Raw genomic sequence first — 18822 nt, 5'->3', positions numbered from 1 at the left:
AATTAATTTTTGCTGTGGTTATTTTGGGTAATTTGATGTGCATGTGAACAATTGACAAATGCCTATAGAGATATTTTCATTGGTGAAGAGTTGTGTCGCACGAGATCACACGTTCAAAACATCTCAAAATTGTCTGTTTGATCCAATGATCACCCGATCATCACAATGTATGAAGAAATATGATATATTCATGTTGGGAGCCTATAATTAGGGTTTGGCACACTAAAAACATATACATTTTCTCACTTTATAAAATTGCATCAAAGCTCATTAAAACATCGATGACTTAAACGTTGGAGTATCTTTGTATGTACCATTGTCTTGGTGAAGAAGATACTCTCCCATTGTCATGAACAAGCTCAAACATTGTAAACCCCACAACGGTTGCTTAACACCACCTTCAACCGAAACTACAATTCTATGATCAGAAAAGAAGGGGGTAATTCTATTAACATGGGTAATTTATGCAATTTCAGGGGGTAATTGAAGTTTTGCATAATAAATTACCCATCTAAACTGCAATTTCAGGGGGTAATTGAAGTTTTGTTTTTAGAATGCAAGTTAACCTTCTTTTCTGATCATAGAATTGTAGGTCCGGGGTTCGAACCCAGACCACCACAAAAAAAACATGGGTAGTTTATTTTAGGGTGTGTTTAGATGGAGGGTTTAGAAGGAAAAGAGAGGGGAGGTTTACTTTTCATTTTTAAATTGCGTACATTATGAAATATTTTTTAAAAAGTTAACATATTAACCTAATAAACGATCATATAATAATAAACGATCATATAATACTTCAATCATATTTAATTTATTTTAGAAAAACGTGTTATATAGTCTGTAATTTAAAAAAGAAAAGTAAACTTTCCCCTCCTTTTTTCTCTTAAACCTTCAATCCAAACACACTCTTAAGGAACATTGATATTTTATTTGTCCCGTGGTTCCATGATCAGAAGAATTTTATTTTTTAAGATAAATAAGTAAAGAATTTAGAGTTTAAACCTAAACTCTTATATATTGCTATATAATATATCAAAGATCAATATTTTAACATCGATTTTAGTTATTGTAAATAATTATTTGATACGAGATAATTTACCATTATCAAGCATGAATTAGAGTGGATAAGTGATACATATTTGGATCCTTAATCATTTGATTTAGAGTTCGATATTGAAAATTGTGTGTAGAAAAACATTTTTTGAAAATGTCAATATATTTTTTAAAACGGTCAATGTTAATAGTTAGTTGTTAAACTTGTATTTTTACTTTATTTTTTAAAATTTGTGTTTTTACTTATTATTTTGAGTTTGAACTCAATTGAACTATCTAGAGAAAATGTCTTGTTCTTGACCTGGTCCACTTCTTCTTTGTTCTTGACCTGGTCCACTTCTTCTTGGAGCATTCATAGTATACCAAAATAACAGCCGAACAACTTTTTGTTTCTCAGGTAGAGTCTACAAACCCACTTGCTGGCATTGCCTTTGCCTAATTTTTATTTTCTTAATTGTTAGGCTCTTTATTAATAATAATTTAATTGAACTAATGAATTTAGTATTACAAACTGAAAGTATAAGCTAAAAATAATATACTATTAGGATCTTACAACTATATTAGTTTTGGTTGGAAAAAAATATTTTTTGTATAAAAAACTATTTGTTTGATCTAAATAAAATTTCATTTTTGAATTTTTAAAAATTCCATATGTAAAATACGTTTAATAGTACTAAGCTTGTGAAAGTGGCAGGCTCATAGCCGGCAAGAGAGTAATTTACTAAAATGCCCATATTTTGCCAAAAGCTTCGTTTGCTACCTATCAGGTGATATGTAACTTTCGCACTTAACTTAAAAAAACAAACTTTCATATTTATTATAATTATTTTTTAAGGTTTTTTTTTTAATAAAATGTAACTTTTGCTACCATCCAGCAGTAACACCTCGTTCTTGTTACGAAGAAACACAAAGCATTCAACAATTGCAAACGTTATTTTTTTACCAAATAGGTTAGTAGTTAAACTCATACGTTTAAGTGGTGAAATGCGAAGAATCTTCGATTCAAACTCATGGCCTTTATATATTAACAATTTTGTAGCTATCAATTAAATTGTATTTCTAATGATAAATTTTTAGGTATTTTGGAGTTTAGTTAGATATCGACACCCTGACAAAAATTATTTAATATTTAGATTTATTTTTAAGATAAATTAATATAAAAATGTAACGTGTTGCAGAATTGGATGAAGAGTATATACTCAACCAAACTTCATGCTACCATTGCGTTCACCATTTATAATCCAACAAACTTTATTTACAAGTTACTAACTAAACACAATGATGTTCCTTTCTTTTTGGATCATATTATTGAATTTTTATATTGAGTTAGGCAACAGAAATTTGTTGGTAGCTTTCAATATTGTATATGTGTGTAGGTCGATGGATTCATATGAAGTTAAGCATTGGCATTTGTTATTGACATCTCACCTAAGAATAAGAATGACATTTTTGTTGCATTGGAGGCTTGAAGCAAACTAAACAAAGGATAGAGAAATGATATTTGAACAACCATTTTTGACAACTTTTGTGACAACTTTCTCTCTCATATTCACATTATCTTTTTACTTTCTCTCTCTACTGCTTTGGTTTTTGTGTCAATATTTCATTTTCTTTGTAAAATTTTGGTTGTCACAAAAGTTGTCACATATATGATGTTCAAATAACACAAATCAAAGGGTAAGGTGCTCTAATAAGTTTAATCACATTGGGATGTTCGATTTTCGTGTCATAGGTGGGGTGAAACAATTAAATTGTGGGTTAATACATTTTTACCCCCCTGTAATATAGGCGAGTTCCGGTTTTCCCCCCTGTAAAAAAGATTCTTTCGATTCCAACCCTGAAATATGAAGATTCCGTCGAAAACACCCCTGGTCAAATCTGGCACACGCCAGGTGCTGATGTGGCGCGCCACGTCACCTTTTTTGATGACGTGGCACGCTGACTGTATAATTATTTTTATTTTTTATTTTTTTAATAGGGACACGTGGAAAAATTAAAAAAATGATAACATCATGGAAAAAATTAATAAATTTTGAAAAATTCATATTTCCAGATTTTTTCAATACCGGAAAAATGAAAAAAAAATCATATTTTTTTTCGGAAAGTACTTGTCATTCAACCGTATAACATGATTTATATACCGGTGTCAATCAATATACATTGTATCCAGTTATTCGGACATGGTTTTTATAAATATGAATAATCTTCAAATTTTTGAAAATGACCAATCTTGAAATTTTTGAAAAAAGATTAATCATATTTACAAAATATAAATTTTCGAAAAAAAAAAAGATAAAAAAAAATATGGTAATTGAGTCAAACATAATTCATATTTTTTTCGAAAAACATACAAACTGCTCAAAACATTTTTTATGTTAGTGTCTACTAGTTTCAATGGTATTTGAGTCAAACATAATTTATATTTGTTTTACTATTTGAACTTCTACTATTTAAATATTTTTTTCGAAAATTCATATTTTTTTATCTTTTTTTTTCGAAAATTTAGTTTTTGTAAATATGATTAATCTTTTTTCAAAAATTTCAAGATTCATCATTTTCAAAAATTTGAAGATTAATCATATTTATAAAAACCATGTCCGAATAACAAGATACAATGTATATTGATTGACACCGGTATATAAATCATGTTATACGGTTGAATGACAAGTACTTTCCGAAAAAAAATATGATTTTTTTTTCATTTTTCCGGTATTGAAAAAATCCGGAAATATGAATTTTTCTAAATTTATTAATTTTTTCCATAATGTTATCATTTTTTTAATTTTTCCAGATTTTACTTTTTATTTTTAAAATTTTCCAGATTTTTGTTTTCATTTTTATTAATTTTTCCAATTTTTTTAAAAAAATTTCGGTATTTTTTCATTTTTTTTATTTGTTAAGAATTTTTTTTGTTTTTTTATTTTTTTTAAAAATTTTTTAAAAAAAACTTAAAAAAAATATTTTTTTAATTATTAAAAAAATATTTTTTTTTATTAAAAAAATATTTTTTTATTAAAAAATAGGAAATGCCACGTGTCCCCATTAAAAAAATAAAAAATAAAAATAATTATACAGTCAGCGTGCCACGTCATCAAAAAAGGTGACGTGGCGCGCCACATCAGCACCTGGCGTGTGCCAGATTTGACCAGGGGTGTTTTCGACGGAATCTTCATATTTCAGGGTTGGAATCGAAAGAATCTTTTTTACAGGGGGGAAAACCGGAACTCGCCTATATTACAGGGGGGTAAAAATGTATTAACCCTTAAATTGTTTTCAATTTTCATTCATCCATTCTTGTTTACATGGACCACTTTGCTTTTTGTCGCTTGGGATGTCTTATGTGAAAATTTACACTTTTTTTTTTAATACAGATCTAATGCAAATAGGAGGGTATTTTGATGTGGCAGCATTTAGCCTTTTTTTTTTTTTTTACTCAAGGGATAGCTTATTTTATCAAACTTCCTCATTATGGTCCAACTTTATTTTGACATTTATTAGTTTCAAATTAAGTGGCTTGGATGAAACAAATGCGACCTTTCAACATTTCTTTACATAGATTTCTTGTTTGCAAAATGGTGATTAAATCATTAAACAATTTCATCTTTATCAAAATGCAAAAGATTCCATTGTAATGTTATTTTCACATCGCCTTATTGTAGCACATAATTTAAAATCATAAGAATTTGATAATTCTTTCTTCTTATGGATATTTTGTAAAATTGCGGCGGAAAAAAATTAAGAATTTTACACTTCTTCCTTTCAAAACTGCATATTCGCACTCTAAATATCCAACATGAGTTAATTTGCGCTGACCCAAATGACAGTTAACATGCGTCAGTTTTAAGCAGGGACGGACCCACTTGAAGCTGTATGTGGGCCTTGGCCCTCACTTAGTTAAGAATATATTTTTTTAAATACTAGTACATATGTGTGGTAGTGACATCTAGTATTTGAGTGGTAGAGGTTTTGAAAGACTGCCTAATACACTGGAAATGCCTACAACATAACACAATTGTATTTTTGGTCAGCATAAAACAATGTCAAATTGTCAATTGGGCTTAAGAAAGAATATTGAGGAGTGGCACTCATAAAATAGAAATTCATGAGACTTAATTTAGAGTAGTATTATTAGCCTTTGAATTTTAAAAAACAATAGGTAGAGATTTGGTGTTAAAGTTTAATTTGACATTCGGTGTCAACTTTTATTAGCTTGTCTGCGTTTTATTGTATCTATATCTAGATTTGAAAAGAATTTTAACAAGAGAAGTTTAACTAAAATACACAAATAGTTTTCAAATTTCCTATACTTAGTTTGGAGTTTGAATTAAAATTTAAGTTTGAAAAAAAAAATTGAGTTGTTAAAGGTAAATTTATCAAGAAAAAAAGATCCAACCAAAAAATAGTTAAGCGTTAATTAACTTTTTTTTAGGGATTAAGCGTTAATTAACTATAGAATTGCCTTATATATATATATATATATATATATATATATATATATATATATATATATATATGGCCTACACTGCTTAAAATTCCTGGGTCCGTCCCTGGTTTTAAGTAAGTTAACATAACATCATTTTTTTTTAAGAATTGATGTATTTTAAGCACCTAAACGTGCATTTTTCACAATATCCATCACCGGCTACCACTATATTCATTTACCACATTCATTCATTCATTCACAATACCTTATGTTCATATTTTTCATTTCCAATCATTCATTATATTTTTTTAAATGCACTCATTTGTTCAAGGGTAAGCATGCTTTAGAAAGATCAATTCATTAATTAATTTCTAAAATAAATCATAACAAAAAAATAAACAAGTACGCAAAATCAATTCCAAAACAATATAACTCGACAAATTAACATTTATTGTTTAACTTCATCTCCATTTAAACCGGGCAATAAACGAAGTGTTGTGTTCATTACATTCTCCCTAAGGATAGTGTATCATCATGATGTTGGATTAAAATTAAATTCATAGTTGTTTGCTCAAAATTTCAGCATTAAAGTGTCTTATACTTTGTGTAAAAAATTGTCAGTCTCTTTGAAAACTCGAAAGAATGGAGAGAACTGGTGAACGCGTACGTGATGTTGTACTTAATTACGGTTATGGCAAGTGTTCCTGTCGTTTTCATCAAGTAATAAAGTGATAAGTAGAGTATCGTATCCACAGGGATTGTTCTTTCGTCCGAACAATTCTCGTTACTTATTTTTGTAAGTTTGACGGTATATAAGTTAAGTTGCAATTTTTATCTGTTTGCAACAGAGCGAGTTTACCTGTTTTTGGATGTAGAAAAATAATCAGCGTTTATGATTCTTTGAATCCCTTCTGTATATTCGTTGTTGGATAATAAGTAATACAAATGTCATGTTTATTTATCTTAAGTAAACTATACAAGTGATGAGGCTGTTGGGAGTTTCCTAAATAGGTAGGGAACCATCTGACCCAATGGGTTTTAGCCACTGGGTACCTAATTAGGCCTTTCCCTCTGATGCCTAACTGCACCTGTTGATCGCACAGTGATCCTTACGTGCAGGGTCTTGCTAATTAAAAGGTAATTGAAACATAAACTTTATATTGGCTTTCTAGTGTTTCCCAAGGCAATGAAGGCCAAGGTTCCCTTAGGTCTGCCCATCTACGAATCTTAGGACACTCATAGCACACTCTCTACGCTTACTTAGTAGTTCTACAAACGGGCAGCCCTAATCTACGTCTACCTTACTAAGGGTTTCAAGAGAATGGTTTTACTAGGTTATAATCTTAAGTCAGACAGCTAGGTGCTTGTTTCCCTAATTACTAACCAGTTAATTCCTAGCTTCGGTAATACACCTCACGACCCAATGGGTTCTAGCCACTGGGTACCTACGTCTAGAGTCAACAATTCCTATGGTATCTTTGGTTAATGATCACTTACTTCCTAGACAAATAGTTATCAGTAAAAAGATATAAATATCAAGATATAAACATCCAGTTAGTGATAGCAATATTAGGCCCTGTCACAACCTAAGTACCTAATCTAGGGTTGCGCCTCTCATAGGAATAAAACTATATCCTAATAAAACTTAATAGCGAACAAAAGAATAAATAAATAAAATAAACGACATATTATATTAAATAAATATCCAACAAAAATATACAAAGGTTCATCTTAGAATTCTAACCTAAAAAGATTTAGTTACACATGATAACTAAAAACAAATTACTAAAGATAAAAACATACCCTAGAAAATCAAGGAGAAGATAAAAACTCCCCCGAAGCTCCAAAGTCGCATTCCCTTTGACCTGCCACAGTTCTGAACGAGAAATTCTGAATAAGAAAGACTGGTATTTATAGTGAGAGTTTATACCTGAGTTTGGACTAAAAGTGCGGGCTTTACCCAAAATAATATCAGGAAAAGACGCTTGTGCCCCGCATTTTCAGATGCACGGGGCACATTGCCAGCATGCATGCCTAGCACATGAGTGTATGGCAAAAGCCATGCCCTAGGCGCATGAACAATGCCCTAGGCGCATGGATGCTTCTCCATGTGCTAGGCACATTCCCCATGTGCTAAGCGCATGCCATCTCTATCCTAGGCCCAAATTCTTCGATTTTCTGTCGTTTTAAGTCTTCGTCTTCAAATAACTTGCCCCAGGACTTGGGAACATAATTCCTCCCATTTGTAAGTCTTCCGAGGCCTCTTGAATCTTCATTCTTTGTTTCCTTGAATCTTCGTAATTCTTCGGATGTTCTTGATTTGCATGATTTCTTCGTGAATTACTTCAAAAACCCCCTAAAATTGCTATGTTTTGGAAAAACTAGAATTATAGACTGAAATATAGAAAACATTACAAAAGTCCCGAAATCATATGAGTTCTATTTATAGAGAAATACAATAACTTCGAGAACAAACATTAATGACTAATGAAGCAAGCACAATATGACTCACCAATAAACTAATAGTATGACTCAATAACCTAATTGCTATATGGATATCCAGTTATAATATCCATAAGATCACGTAAGTTTTCATTGTTTTCATATTACATCACATCCTTTATTTTTTGATAATTAGTGTTGAAGGTGAAAATGCAAACACCATTTTAAATATTGTTTACGAAAAAGTCTTTTCAAAATTTACTGTGATAGGTAAATAAAAAGGACCACTATATGTTTGCTTAATTTGATCACCAAACTACACATTTCTTTTTTTTTTGGGTCAAGCCAAACTACACATTTCTTTTTTTTTTTTTTAAGGAAAAAACTACACATTTCTAATAAGTTATATTTCTAACCGTTTAAAAAACCACTGAAATTATTTTTTGTTTGTTTAAAATTATAAAATATAATTTTGCACCTTTCTCTCTCCTATAAAAATATTTTTTTTAAAAAGTAATTGTTTTTTTTTTGGTAGTGTTTTAAAAAAGTAATTGATGTATAGCTTTTGATTTTCTGCATAATAATTTGTAACGAAATGACTTTTTTTTATAAAAATAATTTTTTTCGAGTAAAAAAACTTAAACACAATTAAAATTACTAAAAGTTATTTCTTACTCAAACAACGTGATATTATTATCACCAAATAATCTTAATGAAATAGGCTTAAAATGAGTATCTCCAATCTAAGCAAACAAACAAAAATCACACAGTAAAGAAACAACACTAAACAATAAAGCACCTGTTTTTGTTAAAAAAAATACACCCTCCTGCTTCTCCTATTATGTAACTAGTGTAGTGACCCGGCGTTGCTCGGGATAATCATAGTAAATATTAAATAAGGTTATATATGTTCATGGACACATACATGAAAAAAATGAAATGATTTAAATTTAAAAATAATAATTATTAACGTACATAAAATAAGCTATCTAATCTTGGAATACAAAAGTAGTAATTAATAAGTGTAGTATGCAAAAATAAAATATAATAATGTGATAATTGAAAGGAATAGTACTTTGTCGATAAAATTAAATCCCAATTAATGTATAAAAGACAAATGCTACATATCTTGCAATATTAAGTTTTCAAATACTTCTTTGTATACAACATTAATTGTTGTATTCGGAAGAAAATCAACACTATTTTCAATAAGTATCCTTAGCCCTTGCTTACTTTTAACCCTTGAAAGAGCAACATACAGTTGACCATAACTAAAGACTGGTTTTGGAAGATACAACCCAACAACTGAAAGTGTCTGTCCTTGAGATTTGTTAATGGTCATACCAAAACAAATGGATGTTGGAAATTGTCTTCTTTTAAACTTGAATGGTAGATTAAGGTTGTTTGTAATCATGCTCATTCTAGGAATGAGAACAATGTCTCTGATATTTGTCCCAGTCAGAATTGTGCACTCAAGGACGTTGTTTCCCAATTTTTGTACCTTCAACATTATTGGGACTCCTACTTTCAGTCAACAAAAATTGTGAATAATAAAACAATAATAAAAACAAAACAAATAAAAGTTAATAAGGAAAAAGAACTGATGCATACTTTTTCATCCATGAAAACCATATCGATTAAATCAACCTGGTCTCTATCTTTAAAGTTTGGCATTCTACACATTCTAATGATCCTAATCTTGAATCTGCATACTCTATACTTATTATTGATTGTTATGCTATCAATGAGGTCAAATTTGGCAGCCATAATTTCTGAAAAAGAAAATTAGAAACCAAACTGATGAAATTTATTGGTTAAATAGGAATCAAATTTGAATGAAGGTACTGCAAGTGTGTGTAAACATGATTAGAAATTTTTAAAATGCTGTTAAAAAATTCGTCTACAAAAATCAAAAAATAAAAATAACAAAAAGATGAAAACATGTTATATTAAAAAGCAGGATTAAAAATTGGTTGATATATGTATATAATAATTATTTAGAAATAAGGACTTGAAATAAAAGTATAGGTGTTATCATAAAATGATAGTATAGGTGATTAATAATATTAAAACGCTACTGGTGAAATAATAATATTTTAGGACCTGAAATATTATTATTAAAATCAAAACGCTACTGATTAATAATATTGAAACGAAAGGACCAGAAAAAAATAGTATATGTGATAATAGTATAGGTGATTAATAATATTAAAACGCTACTGTTAAATCGAAAAGAGAAAAAAAAATAGTATAGGTGTTAGTTCAAGGACGTGAAACAGAAACAATAGTATAGGTGTTAGTTCAAGCACCTGAAACTCATAGGTGTTTGTAATGGATGCCAACTACAATAGTTCAAGGACCTGGAAAGAAAAAAAAACAATCAGTAAACTCACTCGTAGGTGTTAGTTCCCTCTTATATTATATATAAAAATAAAAATCTAAGCATAAGTAAAAGAAACAATAGTATAGGTGTTTGTCAAACCTGAAGAAAGAAAAAGCTTAGATCAAAAGAAGGTTTGAGTTTCAGTTCCTGCTCAATATATGTGATTACGTGATTAAAAAATTCTCCTTTATTTATAGTTAAAAAAAAACCGAAGCCTTTTTTTTCCTCAATGAAAAAAACTAATTGAATAATATGGTGCTAAAAGATTAGATAGTAACTAATTGAAACTTCTTTTCCTAAAAAAAAAGAAATATTTAATGGATAGTATTGAAAGTATTATATATAGTTTGTTGAGACATTTTGGCTACATAAAATATTAGGAATTAAATATAAAATTAAATAAAAATATTTCAGGCCCTGAAATATTATTATTAAAATCAAAACGCTACTGATTAATAATATTAAAACGAAAAGGACTTGAAAAAATAGTATCGGTGATAATAGTATAGGTGATTAATAATATAAAAACGCTACTGTTGAAACGAAAAGAAAAAAAATAGTATAGGTGTTAGTTCAAGGACTTGAAACAAAAACAATAGTATAGGTGTTAGTTAAGGACCTGAAACTCGTAGGTGTTTGTAATGGATGCCAGCAACAATAGTTCAAGGACCTGAAAGAAAGAAAAAAACAATCGGTAAACTCACTCGTAGGTGTTAGTTCCCTCTTATATTATATATAAAAATAAAAATCTAAGCATAAGTAAAAGAAACAATAGTATAGGTGTTTGTCAAACCTGAAGAAAGAAAAAGCTTAGATCAAAAGAAGGTTTGAGTTTCAGTTCCTGCTCAATATATGTGATTACGTGATTAAAAAATTCTCCTTTATTTATAGTTAAAAAAAAAAACCGAAGCCTTTTTTTTCCTCAATGAAAAAAACTAATTGAATAATATGGTGCTAAAAGATTAGATAGTAACTAATTGAAACTTCTTTTCCTAAAAAAAAAGAAATATTTAATGGATAGTATTGAAAGTATTATATATAGTTTGTTGAGACATTTTGGCTACATAAAATATTAGGAATTAAATATAAAATTAAATAAAAATATTTCAGGCCCTGAAATATTATTATTAAAATCAAAACGCTACTGATTAATAATATTAAAACGAAAAGGACTTGAAAAAATAGTATCGGTGATAATACTATAGGTGATTAATAATATAAAAACGCTACTGTTGAAACGAAAAGAAAAAAAATAGTATAGGTGTTAGTTCAAGGACTTGAAACAGAAACAATAGTATAGGTGTTAGTTAAGGACCTGAAACTCGTAGGTGTTTGTAATGGATGCCAGCAACAATAGTTCAAGGACCTGAAAGAAAGAAAAAACAATCGGTAAACTCACTCGTAGGTGTTAGTTCCTTTTCATATTATATATAAAAATAAAAATCTAAGCATAAGTAAAAGAAACAATAGCATAGGTGTTTGTCAAACCTGAAGAAAGAAAAAGCTGAGATCAAAAGAAGGTTTGAGTTTCAGTTTCTGCTCAAAATATGTGTTTACGGGATTAAAAAATTCTCCTTTATTTATAGTTAAAAAAAAACAATTTGAAGCCTTTTTTTCCTCAAAGAAAAAAACTAATTGAAACTTCTTTTCCTAAAAAAATGAAAGAAAAAAAATAAAGGAAGATTTAATGGATAGTATTGAAAGTATTATATATAGTTTGTTGAGATATTTTGGCTACACAAAAATATTAGGAATAAAATATTTAGTGGATAAGATCAAAAGTTTGTTGAGATTTTTATGTCAACTAAGATGTCAAATAAAATATAGGAAAAAAATATAAAAATATTGAGAATAAACGTGGAAGCGACACGTGGCATAAAAAACCTTACTTTATATATATACTATTGATTGATTGATTGATTGATGTGTAGTTTGTTGAGATAAAAAATACTGAGTGCATAAGATCAAAAGTTTGTTGAGATATTTATGTTAAATAAAATAGAAAAAATAATAAAAATATTGAGAATGAATGTGGAAGTGACTTGTGGCATAAAAAACCTTACTTTATATATATACTATTGATTGATTAATTGAAGTGTAGTTTGTTGAGATAAAAAATACTGAGTGCATAAGATCAAAAGTTTGTTGAGATATTTATGTTAAATAAAATAGAAAAAATAATAAAAATATTGAGAATGAATGTGGAAGTGACATGTGGCATAAAAAACCTTACTTTATATATATACTATTGATTGATTGATTGATGTGTAGTTTGTTGAGATAAAAAATACTGAGTGCATAAGATCAAAAGTTTGTTGAGATATTTATGTTAAATAAAATAGAAAAAATAATAAAAATATTGAGAATGAATGTGGAAGTGACATGTGGCATAAAAACCTTACTTTATATATATACTATTGATTGATTGATTGATGTGTAGTTTGTTGAGATAAAAAATACTGAGTGCATAAGATCAAAAGTTTGTTGAGATATTTATGTTAAATAAAATAGAAAAAATAATAAAAATATTGTGAATGAATGTGGAAGTGACATATGGCATAAAAAACCTTACTTTATATATATACTATTGATTGATTAATTGAAGTGTAGTTTGTTGAGATAAAAAATACTGAGCGCATAAGATCAAAAGTTTGTTGAGATATTTATGTTAAATAAAATAGAAAAAATAATAAAAATATTGAGAATGAATGTGGAAGTGACATGTGGCATAAAAAACCTTACTTTATATATATACTATTGATGCGCCCAACCTACTCTGTATAGTGTAGCACACCCCCTAAAACAATTATTGCTATAAATGAGATAAGGTTAGAAAAATAAAATTAGAGTGAGAACGTAACAGAAAGAGAAGGTGAATGTAAAAGACGGAAACCAAACGACAACTTTCAACTAGGTGAGAGTTGGATTTACAAGACCTATATTTAGTTGTTCAAATCATGCAAGGCAAAGGTTCTTTGTTTATTTGAAAACTGTTTCTGTGATAGAACAAACTAGATAACAATTAATAAAAATATTTGTCCATTACTAAATCACAACAAAACTTTTTGTTTTAATTCCATGTTGTCTAAAATATCAAAATAACATTTTGTTCACCAAACATAGTATATAAGATAAAAAACGTTCAAAACCATAGAAGATTTTTATTTGCTGTTGTCTTATATTGCATTGTTCTGTCTTGCATTGTTCTATACAATACATGGCTTAATAACTCCCTTATTTTTCTCTTGTCAAAAAAAAAAAAACTCCCTTATTTTTCTCTCAAAAAAAAAAAAACTCCCTTATTTTTGTATTCTAATGAATATACCGAGCTTAATTTATTTGTGGTCCTTTATTTTTCTGGCCGATACTAATTTGGAGCCAGGGTTTGGTAAGACAGAAAAATTAGAATGCAATTCAGAGCATTTTTTTTTCCTTTCCCTTTTTGATGCAATGATTTAGAGTTTTATTTTTACCAAGTCACTCAAATTAGGATCTTTAAGGTCTAGAAGACACCCCAAAGTATTTTCATGATATATGTCATTTAGATCTACAATGGGACTAATTCTCGAGTCGATAATGGAACATCTATTTTTTTTAGTATCCTGTAGTATTAGTATAACTACTTAACAAAATATTTTAACTTTATCTAAAATTTTATGTCATTGCACGTCTTGTAAAGTTAAAAGTTAGAATTAAATGATTTAGTATAACATTTTTTTTTTGAATAATAGTATAACAAATGTTTAAATATTGCCACGATGATATATAATGGTTTGTTAAAAATCATTTTGTTTTACCGAAAATAAGAAAAATTCAAGTATATATCACATGTTTGTTAATAAAATCGTTAAACTTATTACAAGAAAAAATAGATCGTTAAAATGATTCATTTCAAGAATCTCATGTCTTCTTACTAACAAATTAAAATGAATGTATATTTTAGAAAATGAAAATAGAAAATATTTTCACAGAGTAAAAGTAGTCTAAGTTTCCTAACTTATTTTAAGCTATGTTTCTAGGATTTATCTTTTTTTGAGATATAAGGGTGACATATTAGAAAATTTAAAGGTACACTTTTTTTTTTTGACAAGAATTTAAAGGTACAATTAAAATGAGCTTATTTTTCCACCCATCTATTCTCTAATTATGAAACTTAAGTCTACCAAAAATACAATCTTACCCCTTCTTAAGTTTTGGACACGTCATCAAAATTATATCCTTTTGTGTCTTTTGCTTCAACCTCCCTCAATTTTTTCTATTTTAAAAACAAATTAAAACAAACTCATTCGATAAAACACAGTAACTTAATCTTTTTTAACAAACAAACTTAATCTTTTATTTTTTAATTATCTATTCTCTAATTATGAAACTTAATGTGTGCCAAAATACAATCTTACCCTTCTTAATTTTTTGAGTCGGTCATCAAAATTATATCCTTTTGTGTCTTTTGCTTCAACCTCCCCCTATATTTTCTCTCTTAAAAACAAACTAAAACAAACTCACTTGATAAAACACTCTAACTTAACTTAATCTTTTTCTAAAGAACAAACAAACTTAATCTTAATCCCAATCAAAATAAATTTTTCTATAATTCAACTTCTAAATATCTAAAGAGTTAAAAACAATTTACAATCTATTATCTTTCTCTAATTATTAAAGTTAATATTTCTCTAATTATTAAAGTTAATCTTTCTATAATTATTAAAGTTGATGTAATTTTGTAACAAAAAATCCATTTTTTTTATAGTTGTATCCAAACAAATTAAATTATTTAAAACATGTGATTTTAATTACAATAACTAAACAAAATAAATCACGATTTGTTTTATAAATTCTCTTAATTAAAAGATATCAAAATCACTTTTATTTTAATTTGTAACAAAACGGGTCCTGAATTGTTTTTTAAGAGGTGATTTTTATCATGATAAAAAAATCTATAAATTATTGAATGTCATTCTTTTAATTCGTAACAAATTTGTCATGTATTTAATTTACATTTACTAAAAATAAACTTTACGACGTACATGTGATTTTATCTAATCGTGTGTTTCTAATAAAATAACATTAATTAATACATTTCACGTATGAATAATATAAAAAATATAGGAGACACATTTTATATCGATACTTAAAAAAAACACGGGAAAAAAGAGTAAATTAAAAAGAAAAAAGCAAGACTTTTTCATTGAGAAAAAAAGCATAGGACTATTTCTCACTGATACATATTTTTACATCTAAATTTATTCAATTATATCCAATTGAATGATCACAAATAACATAACTTTGGGAGAGTTACAAAATCTTTCTCATTTATAAATTATACACGGGGTTAGTATTTATCATGAGAAATACAACTACTTTACATAAAATTACACATCTTCATTATTAGTTCTTTTTTATAAATGATTTTCATAAATTTTTTGGTTTATCTTATCATATCATAAAATTATTATTTTTAATCGTTATTCATTATTAATCATTATATCCTTTCAAAGAATGGTTATAAAAAAACACAAGACAAACGTTACTCTCTAATTAATTAGACACTAACTAATATTGTCGTACAAATCATACATGAGACAACAATCAGTTACATATTAATTAGTTAAATTGATTTTTTTTTACGTATTGCATCTAGGCATGGTAACAAAACTCATATCCACGAGTACCCATCTGAATCAAACTCAATTTAACGGGTTTTTTTCCCGCTGTGACCCGGTTTGGGTTTTCCTCGATTTCAAAACACGGGTACGAGATAAGTAACTGGGATATAGGTATACCCTCCCCGAACCCATACCCAAACTCGTCCCGAATGTAGAAAATCATTGTATTGCCCCCCTTTATATAAAAAGAAACTCGAATGTAGAAAATCATTTTATTGCCCCCCTTTATATAAAAAGAAACTTAAACCATAAATCATTTCAGTCACACAATCAGAGTCTTAGTCTATCAGATGACACTCACTTTTCAGAGTTCTCTCTATTCTCCATCACCATAGCCATGATCTATCGTCGTCATTTCTTTGCAGGATAATGCATTGCAACTTGCGTATGAGGCAACAAAATACTTCTATTTTATTTGATTTTTTTTTTTACCCATTGCGGGGATGGGGTCGGGGAAGGTAAAACATGTCCCCACCCGCCCCATTGCCATGCCTAATTGTATGTTCTAAACAATAGTGGAAGTAATTATAATATACTAATTATAATTTGATACAAGAATCTTGCACGATATACATATTTACTGTTTATAAATTCATACAAAAAAATGCTAAAAAAATTACAAATATTTTTCAATGATATACAAAAATCACGGGGCTTATTAACGTCTCCGTTATCATTATTGTGATTTTATTATTTATAATATTTTCACATATGTTTAGTCTACCACTTTATAATATTCAATAACAACTATTTCAATGTTTTTATTTTTATCTTCATCTTTATCATTAATTTTTTTAATTTCTCAATGTAAATAATATTGTAAATGTGTTTTGACGCATAAATCACGATTTAAGGATCAGCCCGTGCGGAGCACGAGCCCCGTGCTTAGCACGGGTCTGTTGCTAGTTGATTCATAAAAATTGCTTACGTGCATAATTATCCATTTGTTTGGATGGAAAAAAAAAACATTTCTTTCTCGTATTCATCCACTTTGCGAGAAAAACATTGTGTTTCTTCCCACCTAGGTTGATAAATTCAGAGGGGTGTGTTTAATTATTTCCCATCAGGTTGATAAATTCTGAGGGGTGTGGTTTTTGAAAAATAATGACGGGGTGGATAAAGTAGTTATCAAAATTAAAAGATTCATAAACATTCTATAAGCCCCATTCTCAAGCACAAGCCCAGCTGTAAAACAAGATGCAAAGAAGGGTTTGAAAATTGCTCTTTAAGCTTTAAAAATTGCTCTTCTGCACCCCAAAATTACCTTAATATCCATAACGGCAGTTAACTGTCGTTCGCTTCACAACTGCAGTTAACTACCATAGACCCGTATCCCAACTGCACTTAAGGTAATTTTAAGGTTTGAGAGAACAACTTTTGAAGCTTAAAGAGCAATTTCCGAAGGGTTTTATCATACGTGATGCATGGCAAAAGTATTCTAGATCTATGTAATCGTGTGTTTTTTTTTTTGTCTGTTGGTGTGCATGTTTCATTAACTGCTTTCCAAGTTATCGATTCTAATAGGTGTATAAGTAAAGAACAAGTCCGTTGTTTAAAGTTGTATCTATTTGATTAGGAATTAATTCGGTACTTTACCTTAACAGTAGGTAATGATCTACTTATGGTGTAATGTTTGGCTATTTAGCTATTAAATGAACGAAATGTCTTATATTTGAAAAGAAAAAGAGCGCAAAAGTGAAAAAAACACATTATTCCCTCTCCTCTTGAAAACCACAAGCTACACACACATACACCTTGATGACAAGAAATCATATAGGGTTTTCAGTCCACTTTTATAGTCATCTTAGAGTTAAAGTAGTTAGTTTATGTGTATTTCAGTCGAGTTGCTGTAAAGAAATTGTTCAAAAGTTATATGGGGACAAAAGAAGGGAAATAACCTTGAAACCATGAAAATCCATCCGAACCAGACAAGTCTGTAAGAAACCAAAAAGTCTGCTACTACTGATCTTGCAACGCGGGCTATGAGCCCCGCATCGCAAGATATGAAGATTAGGCAAGGTGTTCGCCACTATCAACCTCACGTCGGGGGGCTGTGAGCCTCACATCGCGAGTATTGTGTGACAGGCCAAAGGATTCAGTCATGTTGACCTAACTATTTTTAGTAGGAAAATGCAAAAGACATCGGTAGCTTCATTGTTTCGAGATGTAACAAATTTTTTATGGTATTTTTATAATATTTATGGAGGCCAGGTGTGTTATTTTTCCTGTGAATTTTAGTTTACAAGTAAGTTTGCTCAAGGATAAGCAAAAGTTCAAGTGTGAGGGTTGTGATGACAAGAAATCATATATGGGGTTCATTCCACTTTTAGAGTCATTTTGGAGTTAAAGTAGTTGGTTTATGTGCATCTTAGTTGAGTTTTGTAAAGAAATTGTTCAAAAGGCATAACAAGACAAAAAAAGAGAAATAACCTTGCAACCATTGAAATGCACCTAAACTAGACAACTCTGTGACCGTGCTATGCTTTTTTACAAGTTTATCACTGATGAGGGGGTATAGTCGTTACAGACGTTCTGGTGAGAAGAAATGAAGTAAGAACTGAAGAAAACAAAAAATCAGCTACTGCCAATCTTGCATCGCAAGCTCTGTATAATTTCATATTCATTGTTTTAGTATTCTAGGGCTTTGAGTGATGTCTCTCACACTAGGACAATTTTAGATCATGTGTAATTTGTCCCTCTAGGTTTATAACATGTTCTCACATTGCACTAAAACTCTTTAGCATGCATAAAATACTTCTTGTTTTGTTAATGGGTGTTATGTGCGTTTTCAAGTCTTTTAAAACAATTTTTATGTACTTGAATTGATTCCAGTAGTCATAATTGACTGTGACATTTTTATA

General features: G+C 29.0%; 1 long non-coding RNA gene across 1 annotated transcript; it reads left to right on the top strand.

The window, feature by feature from the left end:
* Positions 1-1896: 1896 nt before the first annotated feature.
* LOC146921526 (uncharacterized) lies at positions 1897-4753 on the top strand. Its single transcript, XR_015012159.1, has 2 exons — positions 1897-2782; positions 4422-4753. It is a non-coding gene; the product is annotated as an uncharacterized LOC146921526 (long non-coding RNA).
* Positions 4754-18822: the final 14069 nt, after the last annotated feature.

This window comes from Medicago sativa, chromosome 5 (genome assembly GCF_051527215.1).
Source record: "Medicago sativa cultivar Bolivia chromosome 5, Bolivia_mono, whole genome shotgun sequence".
Classification (NCBI taxonomy): domain Eukaryota; kingdom Viridiplantae; phylum Streptophyta; class Magnoliopsida; order Fabales; family Fabaceae; genus Medicago; species Medicago sativa.
The sequence above is the reverse complement of the archived record's forward strand: the minus strand, read 5'-3'. Positions and strand labels throughout refer to the sequence as shown.